We start from the raw sequence: 14,465 nt of genomic DNA, 5'->3' as shown, positions 1-14,465 counted from the left end.
GAGTTCCGGAGGTATCCCCTGCGCTTTGGGCGAGCGCTTGCTGGCGGAGTCCCTCGAGGGAGGGACAGGTCTTCTGTTCTTGGCGAAATTGTTCTTGCGTGGGTCCCCCCTCTTGAGGCCACTGGTCGAGGTTAGCGAGGTCGGAAGGTTGAGCTGGTTCGGGGGGGACGTCACGGTCGGTGGTTTCGGCTGGGGTGACCGGGGGCGGTGGTGCCGGCCATTCGGGTTCTTCTGAGCGGTGGTTGGCACGGGCGGCCATGGACCGGGTGGTGACGCACGCCCAGTCCGGGACGCCTAACATCCCCAGGTGTTCTCTTCGCTCCACGACTGCCCACGGAGAGCTTTCAAGGTCATTTCCCAGGAGGCAGTCTACGGGGGCATCGTCTCGGACCGTTACTTTCAACATGCCGGAGACCCCTCCCCATTCGAAAGGGACGCAGGCCATCCGACACAGACTTTCCGAGTTATCGGCTGATCGTACAGGGCAGAGAATGTTCGGTAGATACTGTTCTGGGGTCACCAGGTGACAGCGGACGGCTGTTACACTGGCCCCGGTGTCACGAAGGGCTTCGGCCCGGCGTCCATTGATGCTCACCCATTGGCTGTACTTCTGGGTGTTAGCGGGTAGGGGGACCCGCGGGACCATGTCTTTCCCCCCTAAGCATGCTAGAGCCATGGCGGCTGGCTCCCACTCTTGATGCTCTTGTTCGTATTCTTCCTGCTCCTCGGAGATCTGTTCTTCCCCTAGGGCTGCAGCGGCCACTTGGCGGGGTCTTGGGCTCTGGTACTGCGGACAATTTGGGTCGTTTGCATAGTGGCCGATCCGTTGGCATCGGTGACACGTGACATTGGCTCTGTACCCCGGTCGCGCCGGGGTGCTGCCCCGGTTGGCCGGGGGGGTGGTGCTGGTAGCGGGGGCGACCGGAGCGTTGTCTCTTCCTCGTCCTTGGCCCCCTCCTCCTCCTCTGGGTCGGTGCTGACCATTGTTGTTCCGGTTCTGTTCGTAGGACCCATTCCGGCCCACTCTGGTGATCTCCCACCGGTCAGCTTCGGCTGCGAGCTGCCGGGGATCCGTTAACTTGCTGTCGAGGAGGTGCTGGCTGAGTTCAATGAAGCAATTGTTCGACAGATGCTCCCATACCATCAGATTGAACAGTTGTTCGTAGGTCGTGACGTTGCTTCCTCTGATCCAGCCCTCGAAGGCTCGGCTAAAGTAGGTTACATAGTCCACCCAAGTTGTACCCGGGATACGGGTGCAGTCTCGGAACCTCTGACGGTACATCTCGGGTGTGAGGCCATAGCGGGTGAGGAGTGCCGCTTTCATATGGTCATAGGAGGTCATCTGGTGGTCCGGGAGCTGTAGCAGGGTATCGCGGCCCTCATTGAGGAATCTCCCCCAAAGACCGGCTCCCCAATCGCTTCTATCGATCCGGTGTGCAGTCATAGCGATTTCATAGGCCTTAAACCATTGCTGGATGTCGTCCTCTCGGAAATATTCTCGGACAACATCCTTGGGGATGTGTACCTTTTTCTCTGTGGCCCCTGAGGTGTGGGGTCGCTCGGGCACCCCTACTTCTTTATTCTGCTTGCGCAGGTTGATCTCGGCTAGGTTCCGTTCGTGTTCGTACGCCAGTTTCTTTTCCTCGAGCTCCCTTTGTCTCTGTTTCTCCTCTCTTTCTTCTCGGAGACGCAGGTGCTCTAAGTTGATTTTCTGTTCGGCCAACTTAAGTTCAACGTCCATTTTGAGCCGGGCCATTTCTAGCTCGTGTAGTCGGGTTCTTTCTCTTTCCTGGATCTCGTCTTGCGAGAGACCCGTTCTTTGCCCTTCAGGGGCCGTGGTGGTTTTTTCTGCGGTGCTTTGATCGGGGGTTCCGGCAGCCCCGGTCTCTGCCCAAGATTCTAGGGCATGCTTAAAATCGTCTTTGGTGCTTAGTCCGGTGGTAGCGATACCCAGTTCGATGCAGAATTGTTTTAGTTCACGATGGCTGTACTCCTCCAATTTCTCCATTTGGAACTTCTCGGTTGATCCGCTTTCTTTAGTTGTCATTGTGATTTCGTCGTGGGGTGAGCTACTCTCTGTACGTTATGCGGTGATTCGGATCGCGCCGCTGGCCACCAATGTTAGACGGACCGGGAGGGTCGGCCGAGACTACGGGGAGAGGTCTCCGGGGAGAGCCGTCTCCAACGACTGTACAGACAAGTAACTTCCCCCCCACAGACGGACACCACACAAGGTTGAAGTTTAACGAGGCTTTATATGCAATTCTTAGGTTACGATGATATGATACAAGGAGGTCTGGACTCAGGGGTCCCCTCGGTTCTGGTCTCTGGTTTAGGAAAAGGGGTAGCGGGACAGTCTTGTTACCAATGAGTGGAAGATAGCTCTCAATCCTCGAGCTCGGCGTTCTAGATGATCGGGCCGCGGCGGAGCCAGCAGGTCCCGAGATGGACGAAGGAAAAACGACGGTCCGCGGCGGAGCCTGCAGGTCCCGGTGAAGATGACGGTTACAACGGTCCGCGGCCACGCCAGCAGGTCCCGACGACGATGAAGGAGATGAAGGTTGCGAAGGCTGTGGCAGCGCCAACAGGCAGGACGATGGTGCACAAGACAGAGCTACGGCAGCGCCAGTAGTCCGCCTAGGATGAGTTCCTCTTTACGTCTCTCGACTCCAAGATACAACTGCCTTCCTGCTCTGGAGCTGCCCCAGTTATAGGGCTGGTGTGCTTTGATGTCCGGACCCTCGCACTTGGAGGTCGGGGGGCCCGGGATGAGGGAGTCCAGACACCCAGCAGGGGGGTGGAGCCAGCGCCCGGGGAGGCGATGGGCGAGCGGCACTTGGTGGTGGAGAGCCATCGACACCTCCTTCTCCCATTGACTTGCCAAGTAGCCCGCTCACCTCCTGGGTGGATGGTGGTGCCGGGATGTCTGAGGCCTGGCCAGGCCCAGGGTTGAGGTCGGCCGGGGGCCAGGCGGCCACGTGGTGGTGGAGTGTCCAAGATGGCGCCCCAGGATGGGCGCGTGGGCTGGCAGTGGATCGGACCCACGAGGTTGACATGCTCGGGGCAGGGGTCCCTGAGGGGACGGAGGACGTGCAAGGGTGGTGTGTAGTACCTGCGTGACCGGGCTCAGGCCTGGTCGGGCCGGGGGAGAGCGGCCTTTCATGTGGCCTGTCCAACAGTCCCTATCCAAATATAATAGTTCATGTGCGTTGGTAGAAACCTACACTGGCGGCGAGGGTGGGATAGCCCTGTCCCTACCTGAACACGACGTCTGCTACAGGCTCGAGAGCGGAGCATCGAGCGGCACACGGGTCCTTCCCAGGACCGACGACGAACCTGTCCCCGTCCAGGACCGTACAGGAGGCGACCAGAAGCTCCAAGCCCGGTAAGCAGCGGGGGCCAATGCTGCATTAGGCACCGGGAGGAAGGAGCAAGCAAACGCGAGGCCCGAGAACGCTGCGGAGGCCGCCGCAGAGCCCCGCGCATGCGCACACGCAGGCCAACACCCCGAAGAGCCGAGCACACGCGGAGACCGCGTGTGAATCCCAGCGCAGGCCCAGCAATCAACGGAAACATCGGCAGAGCCGCCGATAAGCGGGGGAAGGTCGCGTCCACACAACAGGCCAGAACAGCAGACAAACAAAAGAAAAAAAGAAAAAAAACAAGCATTGGCAAAGCCCAACACCATCACGAGAGACACACACAAGCCAGCAGGCAAGGGCAAGGCACAACAAAACAAAGAACAACGTGAAGAAAACTCAGACCCCATTGAGCCAACAAGCATTGGCAAGACCTGAAATTAAACAAGTGGGATTTCAATACAGCGTGCAACACCACACACCGCAAACCAAATGTCCAACCAACCAGACAACAATGCAGTGCAACAACAAGCCGCAGCACTGGGCAACAGTGCAGTGCAACAACAGGCTACCACAGCACAGCCTCCACCCCTGCAACATGCGCAACACCCCGCGCACGCTCAAGTGCAAGCATTGCCACCTTTCAGTGGACTAGCGGACCCCTCAACTGCCGCGCCCAGGTGGGCTGTATGGCTAGGGAGATTAAACAACTACTTCATAGCCACGAGGGAGAAGGACAACGAAGTGAAACGCTCCCTGCTAATTCATTTCGGAGGTGAGGAGATATACAAAGTGTTCAAGCATCTCCCAGACACAGGAGAATCCGATGACTATGACGCAGCAGTCCAAGCTCTCAACGCGCATTTTGATCCTCAATTAAACCCACATTACGAAAGGTTCAAGTTTCGACAGTCTCTACAACGAGAGGGCGAAACCATGGATGCATTCCACGCTCGCCTGCGTGAACTCGTCAGCACGTGCACCGAAGACGACCAGAACAAGGAAGTCACCGCCCAACTGATTCAAGGATGCAGAAACAAACCACTGAGAACGCTGATCCTCCGCCAACCCAAGATCACGTTAGAAGAAATCCTCCTACTGGCAAGATCCCATGAACTGTCCGATGTACGATCATCTGCGATGGAGGCAGCACTCAACACCAGCACGAGCCCTGGAGTGACGATTAAGACGGAAAGAGTCGACGCGATCAGAACATCCTCAAGGAGCGGAAGAGGCCGATGGCCGACCCGAACGCAGAGGAAATCACAGTGTGGATACTGTGGACGAGAAGCACATGACGCAGAAAGCTGTCCTGCACGTGGAAAGACCTGTTCAAACTGTGGGATCCCGAATCACTTCTCTAGCGTGTGCCGAGGGAGAGCCAGAGGATGAGGATCGTCCGGTAAGAAGTCACTGTACGGAGCAGTCCGACAACTAAAAATAGAAGAGAGACAATCGCCGCGAGACATGAGGCCACAATACCGACGGTACGACAGACTCGGTGATTCATCTGAAGATGAAGACGACGAATGCTACCTCATCTCGTTCACGAGTGACCTAAAACGGCGGCGAAGACCACAACCTAAGTGCAACATCCTAATAGATGGTTCCCCAGCCGTCGGAGTGATTGATACTGGCGCAACAGTCAACGTCATGGGAATCCAGCACTACAAGAGTCTAAACCCAAAGCCAAAACTGATTCCGTCAAAGGTCCGCATATTCACATATGGCGGGAAGGAGCCCCTTCCACTGCGAGGCAAAATGGTGGTCCAAGTGAAAGCAGAAGAACACGAAGTCACCACAACATTCCACGTGGTAGACAGAGAAGCAGACCTCCTCGTCGGCAGCCACACGGCAGAAGACCTACAGCTCATCGCGTTCGCCAACGCGGTCAAGAGCACTCAAGTTGACGAACTGCTACTGCAATTCCCAACCCTATTTCAAGGTTTAGGCATGATCAAGAGACCACCAATAAAACTACACATCGATAAAACAATACAGCCCATCGCTCTCCGGCACAGGCGAATACCATTCCATCTCAGAACAGCGGTGGAGAACGAGCTAGAGAAGCTAGAACAACAAGACGTGATTGAGAAAGTCACTGGCCCCACCCCGTGGGTTTCACCGATGGTGATCGCCGAAAAACCCCGCCAACCAGGAAAAATCCGCATCTGCATAGACATGCGCATGCCCAACAAGGCCATCAAACGTGAACGACACCTCACACTGACAGTAGATGACATTTTAGCAGACCTCAACGGAGCCCAGTGGTTCTCTAAACTCGATCTTAACGCCGGATACCACCAACTCCGACTGGCGGAAGAAAGCAGATATATAACGACATTCTCCACGCATCTTGGGCTGCGAAGATATAAACGTTTGAATTTTGGCATCTCGTCAGCTGCCGAAATTTTTCAGAACACGATCAAAGAGGTGCTATCCGGATTACAAGGGGTACTAAATGTCAGCGATGACATCCTCATCCATTCAAAAACCAGCGAGGAGCACCACCAGAGGTTACGTGCAACACTGAAACGACTTTCGGAGCACGGTGTCACACTTCACCGAGAGAAATGCAAATTCTTCCAAAAGACAGTGGAGTTCTTTGGATACATCTTCGATAACCAAGGAGTGAAGGTAGATCCACGCAAGTCACATGCCATCAAGCATGCACCAGCCCCATTGACAGCGTCTGAGGTGCGGAGCTTCCTAGGGATGGCGCAGTACTGTGCACGTTTCATTCCTGGCCTAGCAACAATCGCAGAGCCACTCCGTGCCCTAACAAAAAAGGATGCACAGTGGAAGTGGGGTTCCGAAGAGGAGCAAGCATTTGCAAAAATCAAGGCAGCGCTGTTAGACACAACGACTCTTGCATATTTTGACACAGCCAGAAAAACTGAAATCCTAGTTGATGCCAGCCCAGTAGGGCTTGGAGCCCTACTCACTCAAGAAGCAGAGCCGGGGGTATGGACACCTTTAGCATTTGCCAGCAAGGCGCTAACAGCCACCGAAGCTCGATACTCACAAATCGAGAGGGAGGCGCTAGCAGTAAAATGGGCCTGCAACCATTTCCATCTATATGTGGCCGGGTGCCCTTTCCGACTAGTCACCGATCACCTGCCGCTGATACCCCTCTTCAGAGAAACCGCCCCACATCCACCTCCCAGAATCGAGAGGTGGGCAATTCAAGTACAACAGTACCACATGGACCTTGTCTACCGGCCAGGAGAAAAAAATCCAGCGGACTTCCTATCCCGTCATCCAGCAGCGGAGACCATGGAATCAGGAGAGGAAGAAATGTTGTTTGAAGAAGAAATTAACCATCTAGCACAGAGCGCGTGCCCTCAAGCCATGTCAATCACATTGATACTGGAACATTACCGCCAAGACAAGGTGCTACAGAAGGTGACAAATACCATCCAGAAGGACAACCACGACTGGCCAGAAGTCGATCGCACCAGATTGGGACACATATGGAAAATCCACAACGAGCTCAGTATGGCTGAAAATGGGCTAGTCCTCAGAGGACGCCGCATAGTAATACCCCTAAGTCTGCAAGAGCACGCCACCACATTGGCACATGCGGGGCACCAAGGAATACGACGGATGAAAAGTCGAATGAGGGAAAAAGTGTGGTTCCCAGAGATGGACGTCAGCATTGACACTCTAGTAAAAAACTGCCGAGCATGCCAACTCACCAGCAACCATGAAACTCCAGCACCTATCGTCACCGAAGAACATGCCCCAACACCCTGGTCATGGGTTAGCATGGACTTTGGGAGTTTCCCCGATGGGCGGACAACAGTCGTGCTCATAGACTCATTTTCCAAGTATCCTATTGTGGAGCTAGCAGAATCCACCAGTTTCAGGAATGTCCAGCCCATCTTAGACAAAGTGTTTGCCATGTTTGGTCGCCCCCAGATACTCAAAACAGACAATGGGCCCCCATTTCAGGGAGGCGAATTTCATGACTTTTTGAAGAACCTAGGAATCAAACATCATCGTATAACACCGCAGTGGCCGCAGGCGAATGGTGAAGCCGAGAGGTTCATGCGGACCATCAACAAAGTGCTGAGCATAGCTGGAATGGAGGAGAGTGACCCAGAAAAAGTGTTGCAACACTTCCTCGGAGAATACAGAAGTACGCCACACAGCACAACACAAAGAACACCGTGGTCACTGATGTTTACAGGAAACCGACAGGATAGTCTCCCGATGACCGATGGATGGACAGCAGAGCAGTACAAGCCAGAAGAAACCCAAAGGAGGAGGAGAGTGAACAACGACAGAGCGAATAAAAAGAGGAGAACATATAGTCGAACACTAGCACCAGGAGACACAGTGTTGCTGAGAACCCGACGACCGGGTGGCAAGTTCAGAACACCATATGAACCCGACCCATGGGTCATCAAAACCACAAAAGGCACCGCAATCACCGCGCAGAGAAATGGAGAAGAGGTAACTCGCAATATATCCTGGTTCAAGCGGATCCCTGCAAAGTCAACAGCAGATGAAGGAGGCCTCGAAAACCACATTGACATTATGCCCACTGATCAAAGCGAAGATCATACCCAAGTAGCACAACATGAAGGGGAGAGGACTCCGGCGGCTGCAACATCTCCAGCGCAATCCCCGATGCAAGCAATAGCCCCAGCGAGAGGAAGAAACATGTACCATCTTAGGCCAAACCCCAGGCCCAGTCAGAAACTGGCGGACTTTGTGTATGATTCATGAGCAACTCTGAACTTTGAGAAACAAGAACTAATTTGGGAAGGGATGTAACGTTCTAGTGGTCCGAGGGTCTCGGCTGAGCCCCGGAACCACTTCCATACATTGTTACACCTTCAGGCCAGGCATGGCCTGAAGGCTATAAATAAATGGTCGGAGGTCGCTCGGGACTTCCGGTCCGACCAGAGCAGCCCTGTGTCCGTGTCCCTTCATTTCTGCTGCAGCGCATTAGGCCTCTATGCATAGTTGGTCCCTATCCAAATATAATAGTTCATGTGCGTTGGTAGAAACCTACAAGCAACAGCATTCCTGCAACCGTGCAGCGAAGTCAAGGGCAGTCAAGGGCAGCATGCCCCCTTGCACTAGCCTGGCACCGCGGGCTTACCCTCAAAGAGTCCCTACCATCGGTCTAATATTGTACTTGCCAAGGAAACAAACAACTTGAAGTAAAAGTCAGCAACAGCATTCCTGCAACCGTGCAGCGAAGTCAAGGGCAGCAGACCCGCGATCGCCCCCTCCTCTAGCCATAGCCAGAAGGAGATATTGGAATAACCCCCAGCGGTCCCACACGCCTCCAATCACTCCCGGGACCGCTGAAGTGGGGACCACTTCCTTGCCCCCCTCAACTGGTGCTTGAAAATAGGGAGACACAAAGTGGAGGAAACCACTAAGGAATGCTGTTTTTATTTTTTAATCTTGATCCAACCCCGCCCCCCCCCCCACCTATATGTTAGACTCAAGTTTGTGAAATGAGTTCTCTGTACAGCCAAGCTGGTCCTGCCAAGGCTTGTTGTGTCATGGTCTTTACTTGCATTCTGACACTTCTGCATCTGTAATGGACAGGTGGGACGCTTACCAGGCATCTGCAGTTTTTATTGTCTCATTTTTGAGCAGTGCATTTTGTGCTGTGTTTGGGACTGGAGGACTGGGACAGTAGCAATGAGCAGTCATTAAACATAATACGTGTGTCATTAACAGGCGGATGTGAGCTGTATCAAAGCCAAAGGTTTCACATATGTCACTTCCTTGGCTGCTCAAATGGTGCTTGAAAACAGGGAGACACAAAGTGACTGCAAGTAGCAGGACGGAAAGGCTACTTGCTACAGACGAGATGAACCTCGGTTTCACCAACCCCCTCTGGCTTTCTCTGACCCTCCCTCGGTTTCTCCGACCCACCCTCGGTTTCTCCGACCCACCCTCGGTTTCTCCTACCCTCCCTCGGTTTCTCCGCCCCCCCCCCCCCCCCCCCCCCCCCCCTCGGTTTCTCCGCCCCCCCTCTGTTTCTCCGACCCACCCTCGGTTTCTCCGACCCACCCTCGGTTTCTCACAGAACATGCCTGAAATCACCCGCACCACTTCCCTACGCCCACCAAAAGAGGCCATTATACAGTGAACGTTACACTGACTATACCATGGTAAAGATGAGCTGCTGGAGAAAACAGTAAAATAAAACTGACAACATTTGGCGTGTATGAAGATCGTACTGAAGGACAGTGCCACCCTGTGGCGCAGACGCCTCACTGCACCCAGTGTAAAAACCCGGCCGAGCAATCGGTGCATGGACACCAACAAAGACACGAAATGTACATCCTCCTCACCAAGTGAGTGGCCGGTACTCCCCATGAAAGGCACATTTCGATACACTATCATATAGGTCGACTCCCAATATTAGAGTGCGGCAAAACTGATGACCAGTGAGCACCGAGACTCCAATGCTCTGCTCACCGTCGAGCCCTCGTTAACCTCTGCCAGCCAGGCGGAGTCAACCGATGCCCCCTTGCACTAGCCTGGCACCGCGGGCTTACCCTCAAAGAGTCCCTACCATCGGTCTAATATTGTACTTGCCAAGGAAACAAACAACTTGAAGTAAAAGTCAGCAACAGCATTCCTGCAACCGTGCAGCGAAGTCAAGGGCAGCAGACCCGCGATCGCCCCCTCCTCTAGCCATAGCCAGAAGGAGATATTGGAAAAACCCCTAGCGGTCCCACATGCCTCCAATCACTCCCGGGACCGCTGAAGTGGGGACCACTTCCTTGGCCCCCTCAACTGGTGCTTGAAAATAGGGAGACACAAAGTGGAGGAAACCACTAAGGAATGCTGTTTTTATTTTTTAATCTTGATCCAACCCTGCCCCCCCCACCTATATGTTAGACTCAAGTTTGTGAAATGAGTTCTCTGTACAGCCAAGCTGGTCCTGCCAAGGCTTGTTGTGTCATGGTCTTTACTTGACACTTCTGCATCTGTAATGGACAGGTGGGACGCTTACCAGGCATCTGCAGTTTTTATTGTCTCATTTTTGAGCAGTGCATTTTGTGCTGTGTTTGGGACTGGAGGACTGGGACAGTAGAAATGAGCAGTCATTAAACATAATACGTGTGTCATTAACAGGCGGATGTGAGCTGTATCAAAGCCAAAGGTTTCACATATGTCACTTCCTTGGCTGCTCAACTGGTGCTTGAAAACAGGGAGACACAAAGTGACTGCAAGTAGCAGGACGGAAAGGCTACTTGCTACAGACGAGATGAACCTCGGTTTCACCGACCCCCTCTGGCTTTCTCCGACCCTCCCTCGGATTCTCCTACCCTCCCTTGGTTTCTCCGGCCCACCCTCGGTTTCTCCGGCCCACCCTCGGTTTCTCCTACCACCCTCGGTTTCTCCGGCCCACCCTCGGTTTCTCCTACCCTCCCTCGGTTTCTCCGACCCACCCTCGGTTTTTCCGACCCACCCTCGGTTTTTCCGACCCACCCTCGGTTTCTCCGGTACCACCCTCGGTTTCTGGCCCCCCCCCTCTGGCTTTCTCCGACCCTCCCTCGGTTTCTCCGGCCCACCCTCGGTTTTTCCGACCCACCCTCGGTTTCTCCGGCCCACCCTCGGTTTCTCCGCCCCCCCCCCCCCCTCGGTTTCTCCGCCCCCCCCCCCCCCCCCTCGGTTTCTCCGCCCCCCCCCCCCTCGATTTCTCCGGCCCCCCCTCTGTTTCTCCGACCCACCCTCGGTTTCTCCGACCCACCCTCGGTTTCTCACAGAACATGCCTGAAATCACCCGCACCACTTCCCTACGCCCACCAAAAGAGGCCATTATACAGTGAACGTTACACTGACTATACCATGGTAAAGATGAGCTGCTGGAGAAAACAGTAAAATAAAACTGACAACATTTGGCGTGTATGAAGATCGTACTGAAGGACAGTGCCACCCTGTGGCGCAGACGCCTCACTGCACCCAGTGTAAAAACCCGGCCTAGCAATCGGTGCATGGACACAACAAAGACACGAAATGTACATCCTCCTCACCAAGTGAGTGGCCGGTACTCCCCATGAAAGGCACATTTCGATACACTATCATATAGGTCGACTCCCAATATTAGAGTGCGGCAAAACTGATGACCAGTGAGCACCGAGACTCCAATGCTCTGCTCACCGTCGAGCCCTCGTTAACCTCTGCCAGCCAGGCGGAGTCAACCGATGCCCCCTTGCACTAGCCTGGCACCGCGGGCTTACCCTCAAAGAGTCCCTACCATCGGTCTAATATTGTACTTGCCAAGGAAACAAACAACTTGAAGTAAAAGTCAGCAACAGCATTCCTGCAACCGTGCAGCGAAGTCAAGGGCAGCAGACCCGCGATCGCCCCCTCCTCTAGCCATAGCCAGAAGGAGATATTGGAAAAACCCCAGCGGTCCCACATGCCTCCAATCACCCCCGGGACCGCTGAAGTGGGGACCACTTCCTTGGCCCCCTCAACTGGTGCTTGAAAATAGGGAGACACAAAGTGGAGGAAACCACTAAGGAATGCTGTTTTTATTTTTTAATCTTGATCCAACCCCGCCCCCCCCCCACCTATATGTTAGACTCAAGTTTGTGAAATGAGTTCTCTGTACAGCCAAGCTGGTCCTGCCAAGGCTTGTTGTGTCATGGTCTTTACTTGCATTCTGACACTTCTGCATCTGTAATGGGCAGGTGGGACGCTTACCAGGCAATTGCAGTTTTTATTGTCTCATTTTTGAGCAGTGCATTTTGTGCTGTGTTTGGGACTGGAGGACTGGGACAGTAGCAATGAGCAGTCATTAAACATAATACGTGTGTCATTAATACGCGGATGTGAGCTGTATCAAAGCCAAAGGTTTCACATATGTCACTTCCTTGGCTGCTCAACTGGTGCTTGAAAACAGGGAGACACAAAGTGACTGCAAGTAGCAGGACGGAAAGGCTACTTGCTACAGACGAGATGAACCTCGGTTTCACCGACCCCCTCTGGCTTTCTCCGACCCTCCCTCGGATTCTCCTACCCTCCCTCGGTTTCTCCGGCCCACCCTCGGTTTCTCCGACCCACCCTTGGTTTCTCCTACCCTCCCTCGGTTTCTCCTGCCCACCCTCGGTTTCTCCGACCCACCCTCGGTTTCTCAGACCCACCCTCGGTTTCTCCGGCCCACCCTCGGTTTCTCCGGCCCACCCTCGGTTTCTCCGACCCACCCTCGGTTTCTCAGACCCACCCTCGGTTTCTCCGACCCACCCTCGGTTTTTCCGACCCACCCTCGGTTTCTCCGGCCTACCCTCGGTTTCTCCGACCCACCCTCGGTTTCTCCGACGCACCCTCGGTTTCTCCGACCCACCCTCGGTTTCTCACAGAACATGCCTGAAATCACACGCACCACTTCCCTACGCCCACCAAAAGAGGCCATTATACAGTGAACGTTACACTGACTATACCATGGTAAAGATGAGCTGCTGGAGAAAACAGTAAAATAAAACTGACAACATTTGGCGTGTATGAAGATCGTACTGAAGGACAGTGCCACCCTGTGGCGCAGACGCCTCACTGCACCCAGTGTAAAAACCCGGCCGAGCAATCGGTGCATGGACACCAACAAAGACACGAAATGTACATCCTCCCAGGGTCGGATTGGGATCCCAATTCGGCCCGGGCACTGATGAAAAAAGTGGCCCACATTCAATAGGCGTGGCCCATATTTAAGGGGCGTGGCCCACATTCAAGGGGCGTGCCCTTTCATGTAACACCATTTGCACAGACAAGGAATGAAAGTGGGAGGATACTGTTCTTGCACACGACACAGGGCCAAGGTGACAATGGCCTACACGCTGAGCAACTAAAAAAAATAGCAAGGCCCCTTTTTGTCACAAAATTATTCCAGCCCTCCAGCACAGGAGCACCTGAAAAGCAGCAAAGCACCTGCTATTACTAACCTACTCAGCCCTCCCCAGACCTTCAGCTCAGGAGCACATGAACAGAGGTAAGGCCCCTGCAATTAGTAAATTAATCAACCCTCCAGGCCTTGGGAAAATGTCCTGGCAGGGGAGCACAAAACACAGCTTTCTGGGTCATCCAAGGTAGCCAGGTAGCCAGGGGGGAGGCTGAGGTGAAGCTGGTGCATGGGAAGTGCCTTCCCAGTGTGTTCTGGCAGTTTGAGTATTTACCATTTACTGTAGTATTACCCTTGTACCTCTGTATGGTACCCTTTTGTAACTTGCACAAGTCACTTTTCTCTTGTAACACACTGTTTGCTACCTCTCACTTTTGTTTGCTTTAGATACTTGCACAAGTGCCACCATTGCCTACGTAACGTTTGTTCTTGTGCTGGAGTGTCTGCCATTAATTGCAGTATTATACCGCTACTTGTATTTTGTACGCTTTTGTAACCTGCACACATATCTCTTTTTCCTCCTGTAATGTATCGTTTGCTCCTCTTGTATTTTGGTTGCTCACTATTGTCACTTTTGATTCATGTAACTTAACGTTTGCTTTTGTAATTTGTCCACTTATAATTTTCTCCTCATGTATTATTGCTGTTCCTAGTGTGAAGCTCTCTGACACCTTCGGGTAAAGTCTGCGCTATATAAAATTGCATAAATAAATAAATAAAACAAAAAAATTCCAATCACCAGGCCCCCACAGCAAGACCCATTCTTCCTTGCCCACTATGCCCTGAATGTGAAAGGCTGTGGGCGAGGTGTTAAGACTAGCACCGTTTCTGGGCTGCATGGGCCCCAGGGGGGCCGAGGTGCAAATGGCTCAAAGGCCGGAGAAACACCTGGCCCCCAGAGAGGCCGATTATTGCGAACAATCACCCCTCCCCAGCCCAGCCTCGGCTTGATTGCTTGGCAGGGTAGGGGTGAAGGAGAGCCCACAGCTGACAATCGCTGTCTGGCCACACAGCGAGGCTGCTTTAATTTTCTCAGTCTCTGTCTCCGTGCACTCTGTGGGCCGGTTTTTTTTTCTCCCCTTTCCTAGTCCACTCTCTGTGGACTGGGACAGGGGAGAAAAAAAACGGCCCACAGAGGGCACTGAGGCACCGGCCCTTCGGCCCATTCCCGAATGCCCGCCTTGCCAATCCGCCCCTGCATCCTCCTCACCAAGTGAGTGGCC

This window comes from Lissotriton vulgaris, chromosome 12 (assembly GCF_964263255.1).
Source record: "Lissotriton vulgaris chromosome 12, aLisVul1.2, whole genome shotgun sequence".
NCBI classification, from domain to species: Eukaryota; Metazoa; Chordata; class Amphibia; order Caudata; family Salamandridae; genus Lissotriton; species Lissotriton vulgaris.
Note: the sequence above shows the minus strand (reverse complement) of the source record.